This window comes from Tachypleus tridentatus, chromosome 13, assembly GCF_004210375.1.
Source record: "Tachypleus tridentatus isolate NWPU-2018 chromosome 13, ASM421037v1, whole genome shotgun sequence".
NCBI lineage: Eukaryota > Metazoa > Arthropoda > Merostomata > Xiphosura > Limulidae > Tachypleus > Tachypleus tridentatus.
Genome location: NC_134837.1, coordinates 213904064 through 213919893, shown reverse-complemented (window position 1 = coordinate 213919893; position 15830 = coordinate 213904064). Strand labels below are relative to the sequence as shown.

General features: G+C 36.5%; 1 protein-coding gene across 1 annotated transcript in view; it reads left to right on the top strand.

Moving 5' to 3' along the window:
• Positions 1-15830, top strand: part of LOC143237651 (neural-cadherin-like) — a 436819-nt gene that overhangs the window by 236968 nt on the left and 184021 nt on the right. The gene's annotated exons all lie outside the window — the stretch shown is intronic.

Here is a 15830-nt window from a genome sequence, read left to right as displayed (position 1 = left end):
TGTAGTTTCTTATCGTATTTTAAGTCTGTATTTGATCATTTTTGTGCGTGTGTAGCATTTCTTCTATGGTGATTTCTTTATAAAAATGTATTTTATCATCGCATTTTAAGTCTGCATGAGCATTAGTGATTTAAGAAAATGTCTTTTATGATCGTATTTTAAGTCTGCATGAACATTAATGATTTCTTTAGTTTACGATCGTATATCCAGTCAGTATTTGAACACTTTGCCTATTATAAAGGCGTACGTAATTTAAATCTTGGTAACGAATTGGGTATCTACCCCTCACTAACGACTCCCCCTCATTAACGACCTTTTTGTCGAGGCATTTTTGAAGTCGTTAGTGAGGGGCTCCACTGTATCTGAAAACTTTAGTGTCTGTGTGTGTCACGTAACACCTTAATTAACGGCTGGTTGCACCGACTTCTAAATGGTATCACGCGAATCGTCTCGGCCCCTGGGTAAAATCTTCCATCAAACCCCTTAAGGAACCTGAGTATTTCACGAATGAGGTTTATCATGCATTTACCGTACGTTCTCAGTACACCTGAATGAAAATATTATATTTTATGAGTAACTCGTAGATGGGGTTAGTTCCACGTTGAACTAACACTGTGTGTGGTTTTTGATATTTTGGGCGAAACCGTTCCCTAAAATTAAATGTAATTTTAAAATACCTCGTAGTACATGATTTATTACCATTCGTTATACCTTATATGAGATTAAGCTAAACGAGAAGAAGGTAAAAAAAATCCCGTGTATTATTATTACTTGTGAACTGTTCATATCGTTTGCCTGTCATTTTTTTCCAAACGTCGTTAGTTTTATGGCAAGTAACAGAATAATAATAATCGCTCCTTAGTTCGTAGTTAGTTTAATACGAAACCATTCCTAACAACGTGCTTATTACGTAGAGTTCCCCAGCGCAACTCTTCCTTTACTTGACTTTCTTATTTTCAGTAGATTTGTTTGGAATTTCGCGCAAAGCTACACGAGTACTATCTGCGCTAGCCGTCCCTAATTTAGCAGTGCAAGACTAGAGGGAAGGCAGCTAGTCACCACCACCCACCACTAACTCTTGGGTTAATCTTTTACCAAAGATAGTGGTATTGAGCGTAACTTTATAACTCCCCCACGGCTGAAAGGACGAACATGTTTGGTGTGACGGGCCTTTTGTTTTTATTACAATGGAACTACTGAGTCCGTAATTTTTTTTTTTTAATTTACTTGTTTTATACGAGCGATAGCGCTGCTGTTTAATATGTGGCCTAATTATAGCATTCTTAAGTAACTGTACAGTGTATAATTTTATATGCAAAAACGGCTCGTTTGCGCTGAGAAAACACTTTACATTGAAGAGCGAACAACGTTTCGACCTTCTAGCCCAAACGAGCCGTTTTTGCATATAAATTTCTCAACAAGTGGGTTTCTCGTCATCACTGATTATGTACAGTGTATACATTATGGACTCTGGATTATGATGAATTACCATACACAATACTTGTTACTATGAAGTAATATGTTCGGTTGAGAAACCTGTTGTTCCTAAATGATTTTCAGTTCAACTGACCAAAGATGGCCGTGTTTTCAACCTATACCTAACAGCGTTTCGTTTGTCCATAATTCGTAGATAATGAATACTATTATCTTTCGGTGGTTAGGTTTGTTCGTATATTCTCAAAATATGCAGCCAGAATATACTATTAAACCTGAAGTCGTAGTTAATGGAAATAATTTATTGAAGTTCGCATTTTTAGCTTTTCCGAAACCTGTGATCGAAATCCTGTCTTGTGCAGATAACTTGTTAACCAGAACTTTCTCTACCCCCAAGAAAATATTTTGACGTCATCCGTTATGAGTTGATCACTGTTGTGTCTTATCGAACTTTGTTTTTAACAAGTTGTTAATGACCGAAGCTTTCCTACACATACCTCAAAAAATAATTTGAATTCTGCCTTAAACAATCCATCTTCCCTCTGATTTTTTCATCCATATACGGAATGAATTTTTTCACGTGCACCTTTTTTTTGGTGGGGGGGGATAGGTGATATTTTTAAACCGTCGACCCTACTGAATCATTAGAATGCTGTGTAATGCTACCTACCAGTTGGTTATTTTAGGAACTTTAGGCCTATCGACTGCCAGGGTCATTAAGGCCGTCAACATGTTGAGACTTCTTACCATTACTGAGGATATGTGCGGTTGGAATAATTAGGTGCGTTGCTTTTGATAGGTTGTTGCGCAAGTGAGAGGGAACACAGTACACAACCTGTATGGGAATTTCTTATTTCTCACAGCACTTCATTTCGAAATTGTAATTCATATTAACTTCTGATCAGAGTAAGCTACCTACTTAGACTGACAATCAAACTTCGTAACTAAATACATGTTTCCTTTTTCTTATGATATTAGAATACTTCTTACACCAGTTAGGTGTTCGGATGTTAACGATATTATCGACCACAATCCCAATAATATCTACTTCAGTCAGCTTATGAAATTCAGGTTAGCTAGCAATGCGGGACAGTCTTTGCAATGAAAGTATTATAATGAAACAAGTAACTATAATATTAGATATTTTAAACAGTCTAACCAACAATGCTATTAGAGATAACATTAAATAATTAATATACTTTGCCATACCTAGGGAAAGACACACCAACTTTTGGCTTGATATATTAACGAAGAATTTTTTTTTTCAGAGAAAAACGTCGTATGTACATTGGTATTGCAGTAGTTTCGTTTATCCCAGGTTCTAATTGTCGAATTCATTAAAATCTGCTGGTCGTGTACATTCTATCTATCTATCTTTATATTCGTCTGTTAGTAAAGCATCTATTTTATCGAGAAAGCTATTCTACCGACAGGCTGCATAGTTTAATGAAAAGCAGAATTAAAAATGTAAGTCACACCTACCTCTTGACACAGCCTTCGTTTTTCTTGTGTTTTTATCTGCATCAAAGGTTGAAAATTAAACGCCTAAGTTCTGTTTTATTTATTTGAAACAATCAAACTTTCGTATCCGATAAAAACCGAGTTTGGATACCCGTGGTTGTCAGATCACAGATGGCCCTTTATGTAGCTGGGTAGGAAGTGTTTAAGGCAAGAGGCTTTTTAGACCGTAATCCTAAAAATGTAAGTTACGTTTTAAAATATTATATTTGTGGAGAATTGTGTGTTGAGGAACTAATAATATGAGATTAAGAGTCAATTTCCATAGGCATTACCTTAGAAATCTGAAAAACTATCCCCTACTGGTAATAAACATTTGTATTTCTGTAATTGTAATTACTCTAACGGATGGAATGAACCTTTTTCTTCCAATGTTTTTTTTTCCCCTCCATTTTGGAATTGTAATGAAAAAATTACTTAAAAAGCGCTATTATTTACCATTTTGATGTGGGTATTTGGGTATGTTGGATTTTAGATACCCAGGAGGGTCAGGTACAAAAGGCCTCTTTCTCTATCCCTAACTTTCATGTCATCTACTACTATGTTGTAGTGCTTTAGGGCTAGAGTATCTCACAGTATTCCGGTCCTTTTCAGGACAATGTGTCCATATACTGTTGTGAGTTGCCTTTTTTATTAATATATATATTTTTTATGTTATTCTTTTATATTTTTTATTATTATTTTTTTTAAATTCTATATATATATATGTATGTATGTATGTATATATGTATGTATGTATATTTAACAAAAGAAAAAGAATAAGCTATGAATATTATACTGGTTCTAAAAGTCTAGTGCTAGGTGGCCAGCTTGATTTATAATTCTTAAATATATATTCATAGGTGAGGACTATCTACATCATGTACGTAGATCACACAATAAATCATTTTTATACCAATTTTTATTAAAATAATTTAGTACATTATGCGAGTCTAATCAGGTACTGTCTCTATGTTTGCATACTTGTGCATGAATGTGGATGATGTGCTACCTGGTACTTTATAGGCTGAAGTTAAGATTGAATTTTGTATTTTTTGTAGTTTGTATAATTGTTTTTGTGTTATATTTATCCAGGCTGGACATGCGTATTCTGTTATAGGTCTAATGTATGTTTTGCAGATCTTTATTATATTATCAGGTGATGTGCCGTGATTTTTACCCGATAGGCTTCTTGCATACTTTGCTCTTTTCCAGATTCTAGTCAGGATATTGTTAGTATGCTCTATCCACATTAATTTGGTGTCGTAAGTTAATCCTAAAAATTTAGCAGAAGTAGCAGTGTGTAAAAGTGATCCGTTCATGTATAACTTTGGTGGATCTTTTTTCGGTTTATTTAAATTGTGAGTAGTATTATTTGGTTTTTCGGAATATTTATTTTTATTCTATATTTCTGGCAGTATTCTTCTAAATTATTCAGGACTGGTTGGAGGTTTGTTGCTGCTATTGAAGGAGTGGGGGCGCTTTTTCAGACCGCTACATCGTCAGCAAATCGTGATGCTAAACCAAGTTTAGGTCTAATATTGGCATATTACTCATATACATAATAAATAAGATAGGGCTAACTAACCCTCCCTGTGGGACTCCTGCCTCAGGTGAAAAAGACCCTGAATAGGCCCCATTCGCATCTACTTTACACGTTCTATTGTCCAGAAAGTTAGATAGCCAGCGAATAATTCCCTGGGGTAAATCCATTTCAGTTAACCGGTGACGTAATCCGTTATGCTAAACCGTGTCGAATGCTTTCTCAATTTCGAGAAAGCAAACTACAGTGCATTCGTTCTTGTTAAAACTGTCTGTAATTGTTTCGGTTAATCTGATTAGGTGGTCTGTAGTTTGTCTATCTATATTTTGTAAATCCATTTTGAATTTCGGGTAATTTTGAATTTGCTTCTAAGTATATAGATAGTCGGTTTCTAATTATTCTTTCTAATATTTTTCCTATGCAGCTGGTTAGACTAATCGGAGGGTAATTGTTTGGTTTATTTGTTGGCTTTTCTTATTTCTGGAACGTTAAAATTACGGCTTGCTTCCAAGAAACAGGGGTACATCCATCTGTAAATGATATGTCAAATAGAACTGTTAGGTGTTCATATAATTTCTGAGTACCATTTTTTAGGAGGATGGCTTGTATACCATCTTCTCCAGGTGCTTTGTTTTTGTGTTTTTGATGGCTATTAGTACTTCCGTTACTGGTGTATTTTTTATCAGTTGATGAGTGCTCCAGTCTATTGTTTTATTTGGTCTTAATAATGTGTTTATTGCCAATAGGAATTCAAATGTGCATCTGTTTTGTTGAACTTCGCGCAAAGCTAGTCGAGCTAGCTGTTTCGAATCTTGAAGTGGTAGATGAAAGGGAAGGTAGTTGGATAAACCTAATGCCACCCTTGAACTAATCTTTTAGAAACGAAAAGCGGATTTGTTTGTTACCTTATAAAATAGCTATAGCAGAAAAGGCCAGCAGCTTGTTTGGTGACGGTGTTCGATCACGTGACTCGCAGTTTGAAATTCATGTGTAATAACCACTAAGCCGAAGTAAAGTTTTTCGTTAAAGGAAGCCCAGAGATTTGGGCGCGTACTTGATATACCATAGTATACTCTGAATAACTTTGAAGAAACGTTTAGTTTGCTCATAACGAAGCGAGTGGAATATTTAAATAAGTATATCGGTAACGCACAGAATTTGTGTACTGTATTGTAGTAACTTACAGTTAATGATACGGATCGTTTAATACTGATTTTAACTAAACGATTCACTTTGATTAGGTTTTGATTCTAAATTGAAAGTAATAAGATAGTTTATTTTAAAACCAGAGCTTAAAAATAAATTTAAAAATAGAGGGAGTACGTTTTACTTTTAAAATATGTTTTTAAACTTAAATTTTATTAATCATTCTGACTTTTACACTCTGAAGAGTAGCCTGTGGTGTAACGAAATAGATTTTAAAAAATAAATGTAACAAAGAACAGTTTGTATGGGAAAAAAAGATCAAATTTTGTTATACGTATGTATGTATTTGTGCTGTTACAATTGTGTACTAGTTCTGTATGTATGGAAGTGCCAAAAACTCCGTTTGCTCGGTCCTTTTTTTAAGATTGTTGTTTAAATCGAGACCGTTTGCGGGTAAGTACTTTGAAGAACAGTTCCCATGGCGACGTACATCATGCAAGTAGTTGACGAGAGATGACGTATCGTCTCGTGTGGCTTGACTTCTCCAGCCATAAATCGTCAACGAAAAACCATATCGTGTTTGAGTAGCCGAAAGAACCTTAGCGCCCCAATGTTGCTAGCATTCTTCCCCGCTGTGTGAGGATGAAATCTCCGCCGTCTCGAAAATCAATCCGAGTACAATCATTGAGTGGGTTAATCTCAATGTATATCGGACAAGACAGACAGTATACATTTGGTTTTACTTTTTTTTTTACACTACTTATCCCTTGTTTGTTAAAGTCGTTTTTTGGACTATTTTATTTTCTCTATTTTTAATTATATTTACCAGACTTTGCTTTCACTTTCCATGGAGTGTTCAATCGAACAGTTCTACTTTTAAAGAAGCGTATTCCGTGTTGTTTTTTTTCTAGACATTTAGCCGACGATGTGCTTTAAAAAATCTAATCTTCCGAGGTTGATTATCAGAAGCTGTCCTGACATGCAATATATAGAAAAAGTCCACTTCTACAGAACTCAACACACACATTTTAATATCACACGCCCACGATAGTAGTTCATAATAAAGATCGCGAGGAATTGAACAAGGCGTAATAGAATGTACCTTAAACAATAAAGATTCTGTTCAAACAACACTTTTAAAACCTTTACTGTTGACTGCTAATGCTGTACACATATTAAAATTTACATGTTAGGCTTACAAGAAAAAGAAAATCTTCTCAGAATGGCCCGTTTGTAATTCTTACTATACTCTTACCAGCCTACAGCAAACAGGGTTTGGTATATTGTACACAAACATTTTGTAGTATACTGAATAAGGTTTTACAGATGTCATAGAAGTATTGAAAAGTTTCTTTGTTTCTTCTATATTTGATATAAGCTAAAAAGCATTATTCCTAGAAGTTAACTTTATTACACACAGATGGTGCTCATTTAAAAAGCTTAAGTACACGATGAAATAAGGATTACGATCCATATAATAGATGAGCATTAGGTGTCTGTAATGTATACGTACTTAATGCTATGTAAACTATATGATCGGTGTCTTTAGGGAGCCAACCTCTATATTATGTGTGAAGTGACGGAGTTAGAAATCAATACACGTAATGTTAAATTTCATTCCACATGCATTTGTTGAATAATTATTTTAAAAGATATGAGGGTTTGTTTAAAGTAATGTTTTAGACATATATGTTTTATTTAAAAAAGGCTTCTTTCTAATGATAGGGCCCGGCATGGCCAAGTGGCTAAGGCACTCGACTCGTAATCCGAGAGTCGCGGATTCGAATTTCTGTCACACCAAACATTTTCGCTTTTTCAGTCATGGGGTCGTTATAATTTATGGCCAATCCCACTGTTCGTTGGTAAAAGAGTAGCCCAAGAGTAGGCTGTGGGTAGTGATAACTAGCTGCTTTCCCTCTAGTCTTACACTGCTAAATTAGGGACGGCTAGCGCAGATAGCCTACGTGTAGCTTTGTGCGAAATTCAAAACAACCCAAACAGTTTTTAATGATAGAATTTTATACGCGCTCTGTGATGGTTGTGTCTTTATCTGAGCATATATTTGCCCATTGCTATGCATTATATATAGCGAATTTATTTGAGCAGAAAGTATAAATGCTCATTATATTTTGAAACAAATCTCCACGACGACATTCTCATTTTATATCTCGAACTAATGAGATAAAATAGTCAGTAGCTATAGTAAATCATCATGAACCGTATCATCTAGCTACTACCCATGTTTATTACAATGTATACAGTTAGCTACCGTAACAAATAATTCTTTACCCATAGTTTAGCGTAAAAAAAGCCAGCAAATAAGATAAAAAACTGGGAATTTAAAAATCTGCAAATAGGTATCGCTAAAAAGGTGTGTGTGTTCTTATAGCAAAGTCACATTGGGTTATCTCCTGAATCCACCGAGGGGAACGAATCCCTGATTTTAGCGTTGTAAATCCGTATATGTACCGCTATACTGGAAGGGGGACTGCTAAAAAGGTAAGGAACAACACTAGGGATACTGTAGGCATTATTTACTTAAACTAGAAATCCCTGATTGGGTTTCACCAAATGTCATTCTAGATAACAGCATAGAGCCAAAATAGCGATATGCTATAAATAATGTCTGCGGTATATCCAGCCTTGTGTACTTACTTTTTGTAATCGTTACGTGCAGGTTTTTAAATTCCCGATTTTTATTTATCTTGTTTACATAATAAAAAAACAAACAGTCATTACATTAGATGGATGATTTAAAATGTTACCGTTCTTTTCGAACAGATAAAGACGAACTGAGTAATAATTACAGTAATATTATTCCGTGATTGATCACAAAGGGTAGAATGACTTAGGACTGACTGGATTTCAAAAATTAACTACCAAGTTATTTATCATCGCTGCTGCTTCGCCGTATCACTCCGCGAATTTCATCTTAAAACTACAGAAAATTAACAACCACAGAGTTCAATACATCATCGCTCGTAAAGAGGTTTATTTCCTCTCAACAAAGAATAAATGCTGGGAGACTTGGGATCTCATAGCTCTTTTAAAAAGTGCTTCTGTATAGTTAACGTTTGTTCATCTTATTCTTATCTCTTGTAATGCGATGCTGTAATGCGCTTTATTTGTTTGTTTAAAAACGGTGTAATGCACCTTTTTAGTGCATCAGAGCCTAGTGGGAGAACTCTTAATTACATGCGGCGAATCTCTTAACTTTGTTTTTAGACTAATGTATGCGTAGATGGTTATTATGGAAATCATATTGCCGCATATGTACACAATTTTAAAAGAGATCAATAATTGCCTTCTTTCTACATCAAGTTTTGCACTAGAACGCATGCGCGTACATTTTGCACCGTGTTTCGTGATAACAGCTTTAAGTTTAGAAAAAAATGAAAGAAAAAAAGGCTTAAGGAAAAAGCGTTGTTAGACTTTGAAAAATTTCAGTTTATACAGTGAAATTTTGTCATGAACTACTATCGCACTTTCTCACCACGTGTGTATAAACATACACAATATTATCGCAGAGAATTCTATACGGACGTGAGGCTTGAAGCACTCTGTAGATATAAACCGTTCGTAGATAATAGCATCAAGAAAAAAAGCCTATTTTTTTGTAGGAGAGCAAAGATTGTTCGTTGGATTACTGTAAGAAAACCTAAGGTAGTTGTGCAGTAGAACAGACTTCTGATTTTTTTGTGGTTTTGGCAGTCTGTGGGAGATATTGCATATCGGTCTTTTACATGGTGATATATCACGTTTGTTTTGACTTATAAAAGTAGCATGCTCTTAGCTGTTCATTACTTCAGCGATAATTCTGAAAGCCATTAACACTAAAAATTAGGTTTCGATACCCGCTGTGAGCACAGAACAAATAGCGCATTGTGTAGTTTTGTGCTTGTCAAGAAACAAAGGAGCAATCCCCTAGCATCGTAGTTATATCCTTCAACTTCAGTGTGAAGTGATTTAGGCTCAGTGTAGCTTTCCTAAAATAATATTGAGATATATTGAGATGTTTCGATTTTGTTAGACAAGAATATTTTTAGTTTGCTCTTTGTGTGTAAGGTGACGCTGTAGTAGAGTTCTAGATTTCGGAACGATCTAGCCGGTTAGAATCTGCCATGAACCACAAAATACTCCCCACACTTTAAGCTGTGGGTGCATTATAAAGCTGACAGTCGGTCTTTTAGCTTAGTCGCTAGGGGGTGCCACTGACTGACTGGCTGACTTCTCTCTAGTCAGTAGCTCAAAAGTTTGAACGGCGGGATATGATATTAGTAATTTTTGTCGTAGATTAAATATATATTATACATCATATAGTTGTGTCAACGGTGCCCTAACTGAAACATTCATGTTCAACCAATCTCCGTTAAAGAAATACAACTAATTTATTAATAGTTTTTATTAAGAGGTACATTAAATTGAGAGGCCCGGAATAGCCAGGTCGTTAGGGCGCTCGACTCGCAATCTAAGGGTGGGGGAGTTTCAATCCCTGTCACACCAAACATGCTCACCCTTTCAGACGTGGTAGCGTTAGAATGTTATGTTCAGTCCCACTATTCATTGGTAAAAGAGTAGCCCAAGAGTTGGTGGTGGGTGGTGATGACTAGCTGCTTGCTCTCTAGTCGTACACTGCTAAATTAGGAGCAGCTATCGTAGATAGCCCTGTGTAGCTTTGCTCGAAATTCAAAAACAAACGTACGACGCTAAAAACGGGTTTCGATACCCATGGGGGGAAGAGTACATATAGCCTCTTGTGAGGCTCCGCACTTAACAACAATTAAACCAAACCGGCTAATCGCACCGCTGTATTGAAACAAAATCGACTTTAGTGTTTGTGCCCTCCTGTGGCACAGCAATAAGTCTTCGGTTTCTCACCGCTAGAAACCGGATTTCAATATCAGTGGTGGGCAGAGCACAGGTACCCTATTCTGTAGCTTTGTGCTTAATTCCAAACAAACAAACAAACAAACAATCAAATATTAGTGTTTGTGTGGGAAGGTTGTTTCTTTCATTGCAAAGCCTGAATGGGCTATCTACTGTGTCCAGTAATCGGGCCACGGATTTTAGCGTTGTAAGTCTGTAATTGTACTGCTGTATTACTGGGGGAGGGAAACTTAATGCAAAAAATTAGAACAATTATTGATGTAGATTTTTGTTTTATTATTCATTTCCTCAATCTTTTCACACCGTTACAGAAATTAATAATAAAAGCTATCTGCTGAGTCCACCAAGGGTAATCATACCTCTGATTTTAGTGTTGTAAATCTGTAGACTTACTGCTCTACCAGCGGGGGACCACTACGCAGGAGAAAAATAATAAAAGATTATTACTGAGGTGCTTATAAAAATGCAAACTTGACTTTTTAACATCAGTTTCCATCTATCACACTTCATGGAAAACATTTAAACAACCCCATTATGTAAGTTCAAAATGAGACCAATTAAAAGTCATTTGATACAAAGTAAATATTTAATTTGTTTCCTAAATCTACTGAATGTCACTGCTACAGTTTAAAACATTACATTGGAAACAGATACAAAATTTGGTAACCACAAAATTCGTGAAAATGTATGTAAAAAAAAAGTCATTTTTGTACACAAGTCTACTATGTCGTTTAAATTCCGAGTTCGACGCCCGCCGTTGGCAAAGGGCTTAAGAAGAAACAAATAAACATGTAAATTTATTATTGTTTTATTATTTTTGCAGTGTAAGGTTTTACCGTTTCCTGTTTACTTCAGGAAAGAGGTTTGGACATAATTTGTGCACAGATGACCTCGATTCCTGAGAGTCGTAGTCGTTTTATTCTTCACTTGAAAGGTCATCGGGTGTTCTGTGTAGTGGACTTCTTTTTTTCCAACCGAAGTAAATACATGTATGATTTTAAAAGTCTAGTCAACCATTAGTTGTTAGTCGTGTTGTTATTGAGTTACTGTGTGAAGAACATACTTACTCGGATGGTTCCGCTTGTCGTGATTTTGTTGCTGCAGATATGAACTTTTTGTTGTTGTTTTTCTATGGCATTTAATATACTCGCTTTTTCATCTCGGGCATTTTATGTAAACGCGAGTGAAAGAGTGAGCGTCATAATGAAAGCCACGCATACTGATGTGGAATACCGTTATGTTCGTAACGCAGTCTGTTTAAAAACGCCCTAAAACTGGTTCTAGTCTAGTCTCGCCTTTAGTTTGAATGAGGAAAGACACTTTCAAGTCAGAATAAGGAGCTATGCTATTATGACACATCGCAAGCCTCCAACAATGCAATTAGAGCACATTGCAAGCCTCCAACAATGCAATTAGAGCACATCGCAAGCCTCCAACAATGCAATTAGAGCACATCGCAAGCCTCCAACAATGCAATTAGAGCACATTGCAAGCCTCCAACAATGCAATTAGAGCACATCGCAAGCCTCCAACAATGCAATTAGAGCACATTGCAAGCCTCCAACAATGCAATTAGAGCACATTGCAAGCCTCCAACAATGCAATTAGAGCACATTGCAAGCCTCCAACAATGCAATTAGAGCACATTGCAAGCCTCCAACAATGCAATTAGAGCACATCGCAAGCCTCCAACAATGCAATTAGAGCACATTGCAAGCCTCCAACAATGCAATTAGAGCACATCGCAAGCCTCCAACAATGCAATTAGAGCACATCGCAAGCCTCCAACAATGCAATTAGAGCACATCGCAAGCCTCCAACAATGCAATTAGAGCACATCGCAAGCCTCCAACAATGCAATTAGAGCACATTGCAAGCCTCCAACAATGCAATTAGAGCACATTGCAAGCCTCCAACAATGCAATTAGAGCACATTGCAAGCCTCCAACAATGCAATTAGAGCACATTGCAAGCCTCCAACAATGCAATTAGAGCACATTGCAAGCCTCCAACAATGCAATTAGAGCACATCGCAAGCCTCCAACAATGCAATTAGAGCACATTGCAAGCCTCCAACAATGCAATTAGAGCACATCGCAAGCCTCCAACAATGCAATTAGAGCACATCCAACAATGCAATTAGAGCACATTGCAAGCCTCCAACAATGCAATTAGAGCACATCGCAAGCCTCCAACAATGCAATTAGAGCACATTGCAAGCCTCCAACAATGCAATTAGAGCACATTGCAAGCCTCCAACAATGCAATTAGAGCACATTGCAAGCCTCCAACAATGCAATTAGAGCACATTGCAAGCCTCCGTCAGTTCACGAAAGTTGTATTATGTTGGAATGGTATATACAAATTGCAATACTCCATCCGGGAACTCGGCCTAAAAGAGTGATTGAAAGCCATTGTAAACACAGTTTGTGTCACACAAGAAGAAGTGATAACAATGACCATACCCTTTAGGGCAGAAAGTCCATACCTAACTTGTTTCACATAAAGGAGTATTATGAATGGTAGATGTATATTGATCAGTATGTTATATGTATGTGTATTTCTGAAGCTGAAAAATATTAACGGAGAGTAATTTTTCGCTGTTGCAAGAGATATTCTACCTACTTTAATACATTCTTCTTTAGGACAACTGTTAAGAACGACGCACTATCATCATACTGACTTATAGAATAAACAAATGTCATAGGTTTTTGTTTAATTTAGTATTTACGATAAGGTTGTGGAAATCAAATATCAGTCGTCGTCGTTGTTGTTGTCTTGGTTACAAACCCATTGGATCGTCCAGCTATAGATATTATTAACTAAATAATTAGCCAACGTTATGAATTACATCTATCAAATAACTCAATTTGAACTCGAAAGAAAGTGGTAATTTTTTTATTATAACTTCCCAAAATAATATTCATCATAAAGTTGCGTTGAAAAAAAACCCTTCACCCTATTGTCAGATCCTTTAACAATAACCACACCTTCTCCCTACTGTCAGATCCTTTAACAATAACCACACTTTTTCCCTATTGTCAGATCCTTTAACAATAACCACACCTTCTCCCTATTGTCAGATCCTTTAACAATAACCACACCTTCTCCCTATGGCTACATTTGTTTAAAATACTATCACTTTTCACCCTCATGGTCAGATCTGTTAAACACATTTTAGGTTCAACTAAGCTATTAAAATATTAAAGTGGCTCGATAGTAAATTTATAAGCTAACTTGTCTAAAAACTCAGTTCAGATACTCACTCTGGCTAGATCGCAGAGTAGCCCATTGCGTAGCTTTGTGCTTTATAATAAAGAAACAAACATTAAGCCTACGCGTACTTAATGATTGGGCGAATCGCCAGTAGACGAATGGATGACTGCTCTGAATTCCACTGTTTTGTGGAGAAGAAAGTCTTTGCAAATTTAAAGGCTTTTGTGGAATATAATCATATACTCTCACTTCCCTGACACGCGAATAAGTGGAATGGTAATGTATAAAGAAAACTCGCTCCGTCTGGTAGCATGTGTAGAAGAAGAGAATACATTACTATACCAAATGAACCGGTAAATTGTAGTGTGAGTTCGACTAAGCGTGTACCAACGAGATTAAGCACTTGTAGAAGAACCGCTCGGTTTGAATGCATGCTGTATACTATGTTGAAAATATCCAAGCCAATTTCTCTTTTTACATTTCTGCCCGCGCATAATTTTTACATAACGTGTTTAATTTCCGATGTAATCATGTTCCTCCGCCCCATGGGGCTACAGCATTCTTAATCATATTATCGTCTTTATCTTTAAAGGATAATGCGCGTGCAAATTTCAAATTTTTGAATTCCAGTTAAAATCCATCGTCCTGACGTGACATACATTAAATACTCTATATTAAGTCTTCACTTACAGTAAGTACATGACCATAATACAGTCCATCAAATCTTCAGCCCGATCTAGTTATGTGTATACCATGGGACATTAGAGTTGTGGTGATGTAAACAGAATTGTTTAAAATGTTTAACTCTTTATGAGGGCGACAAATTGTGTTGCGAGATTATAAAAGGAGAGAACTGCATAAAAGAAAGAAAAGAACGAAATGTTAAAAGTGATTAATGTGTAATGTAAGAACCTTTGGGCACTACCACAATACATAAGGTATTGTTTTAATATTTTTAATGGGCGTTATATAGCTTTAAATGTTAGGGTTAACAGACTTATGTAGTGTATTTACTTATTAAATGGTAGAATATCCAAAAATAGATATCTCTGTGATGTAAAATAAGAATATGTAGTTTTTAAAATCATCACGACCAGGTGGTTAAGGCACTCGACTCGTAATCTGAGGGTCGCGAGTTCGAATCTCCATCACACCAAATATGCTCGCCCTTTCAACCGTTGAGGCGTTATAATCCTCTCACTTAGCAGTGAAAGACTAGAGGGAAGGCGGCTAGTTATCACCATCCACCGTCAATTTTTGGGATACTCTTTTTATCAAGGAATAATGAAACTGACTGTTACATAATAACGCCCCCATGTTTGGTGGGACGGGGATTCGAACTCGCGACCCTAAGATTACGAGTCCAGCTGTACACATAAGGTTTACTTTTAACCCTTAAACTGCGGATGTCATCAGTTGATGGTTCTACCTACAACAGTCCCGCTGTTTAAAGGTTAAATTATTCGAGATCTTAAAAAAAAAAAACCACAAAACTTGTAGAACATTGAAAAAAAAGGCGGGCTTTGGTAGCCCAGTGATTAGTGTGTCCAGCTTGTGAATCTAAGTGTTTATGGCTCGCTTCCCGTTGGAGTCACGGTCTCGCTGTAAGTATGACTGTCAAATTTCATTATTTAATCAGGTCGAAGTTGCTGAAGAGGTTGGGATGGACATTGTTGATTAACTATTGCTTTTGATTCGTCAGCCCAAATTAGGGCCGACCATGCACAGATAACTCTTTCGTTGCTTTGTGTGAACATGATAAAGAAATTAATTAATAATAAAAAAGATGCCGTCCAGCACAACCAACAGCAAAAAGGTTGAAAAGATGAAGCAACACTGTGAATGTATAAGGTTATATGTATAAATCAGAGCAATTACTTGCACCTTTCCAACTCTTTCCGGTCCGTTTTTATGTCCTCCGCTACTCCTCACAATATTACGATCCGAGGTTTGAGAGCACCACCTACACAGACGAGATTGTCATGGTTATAAGAGCCCCGAGTGTCACGAAGTATCACAGCCCAAACCTTGTACCTCGAAATTGCAGCTGAGCAAGCTAACCGCTTGGTCATATTCGACTCGAACTTGGCGGTATAACTGATACTGT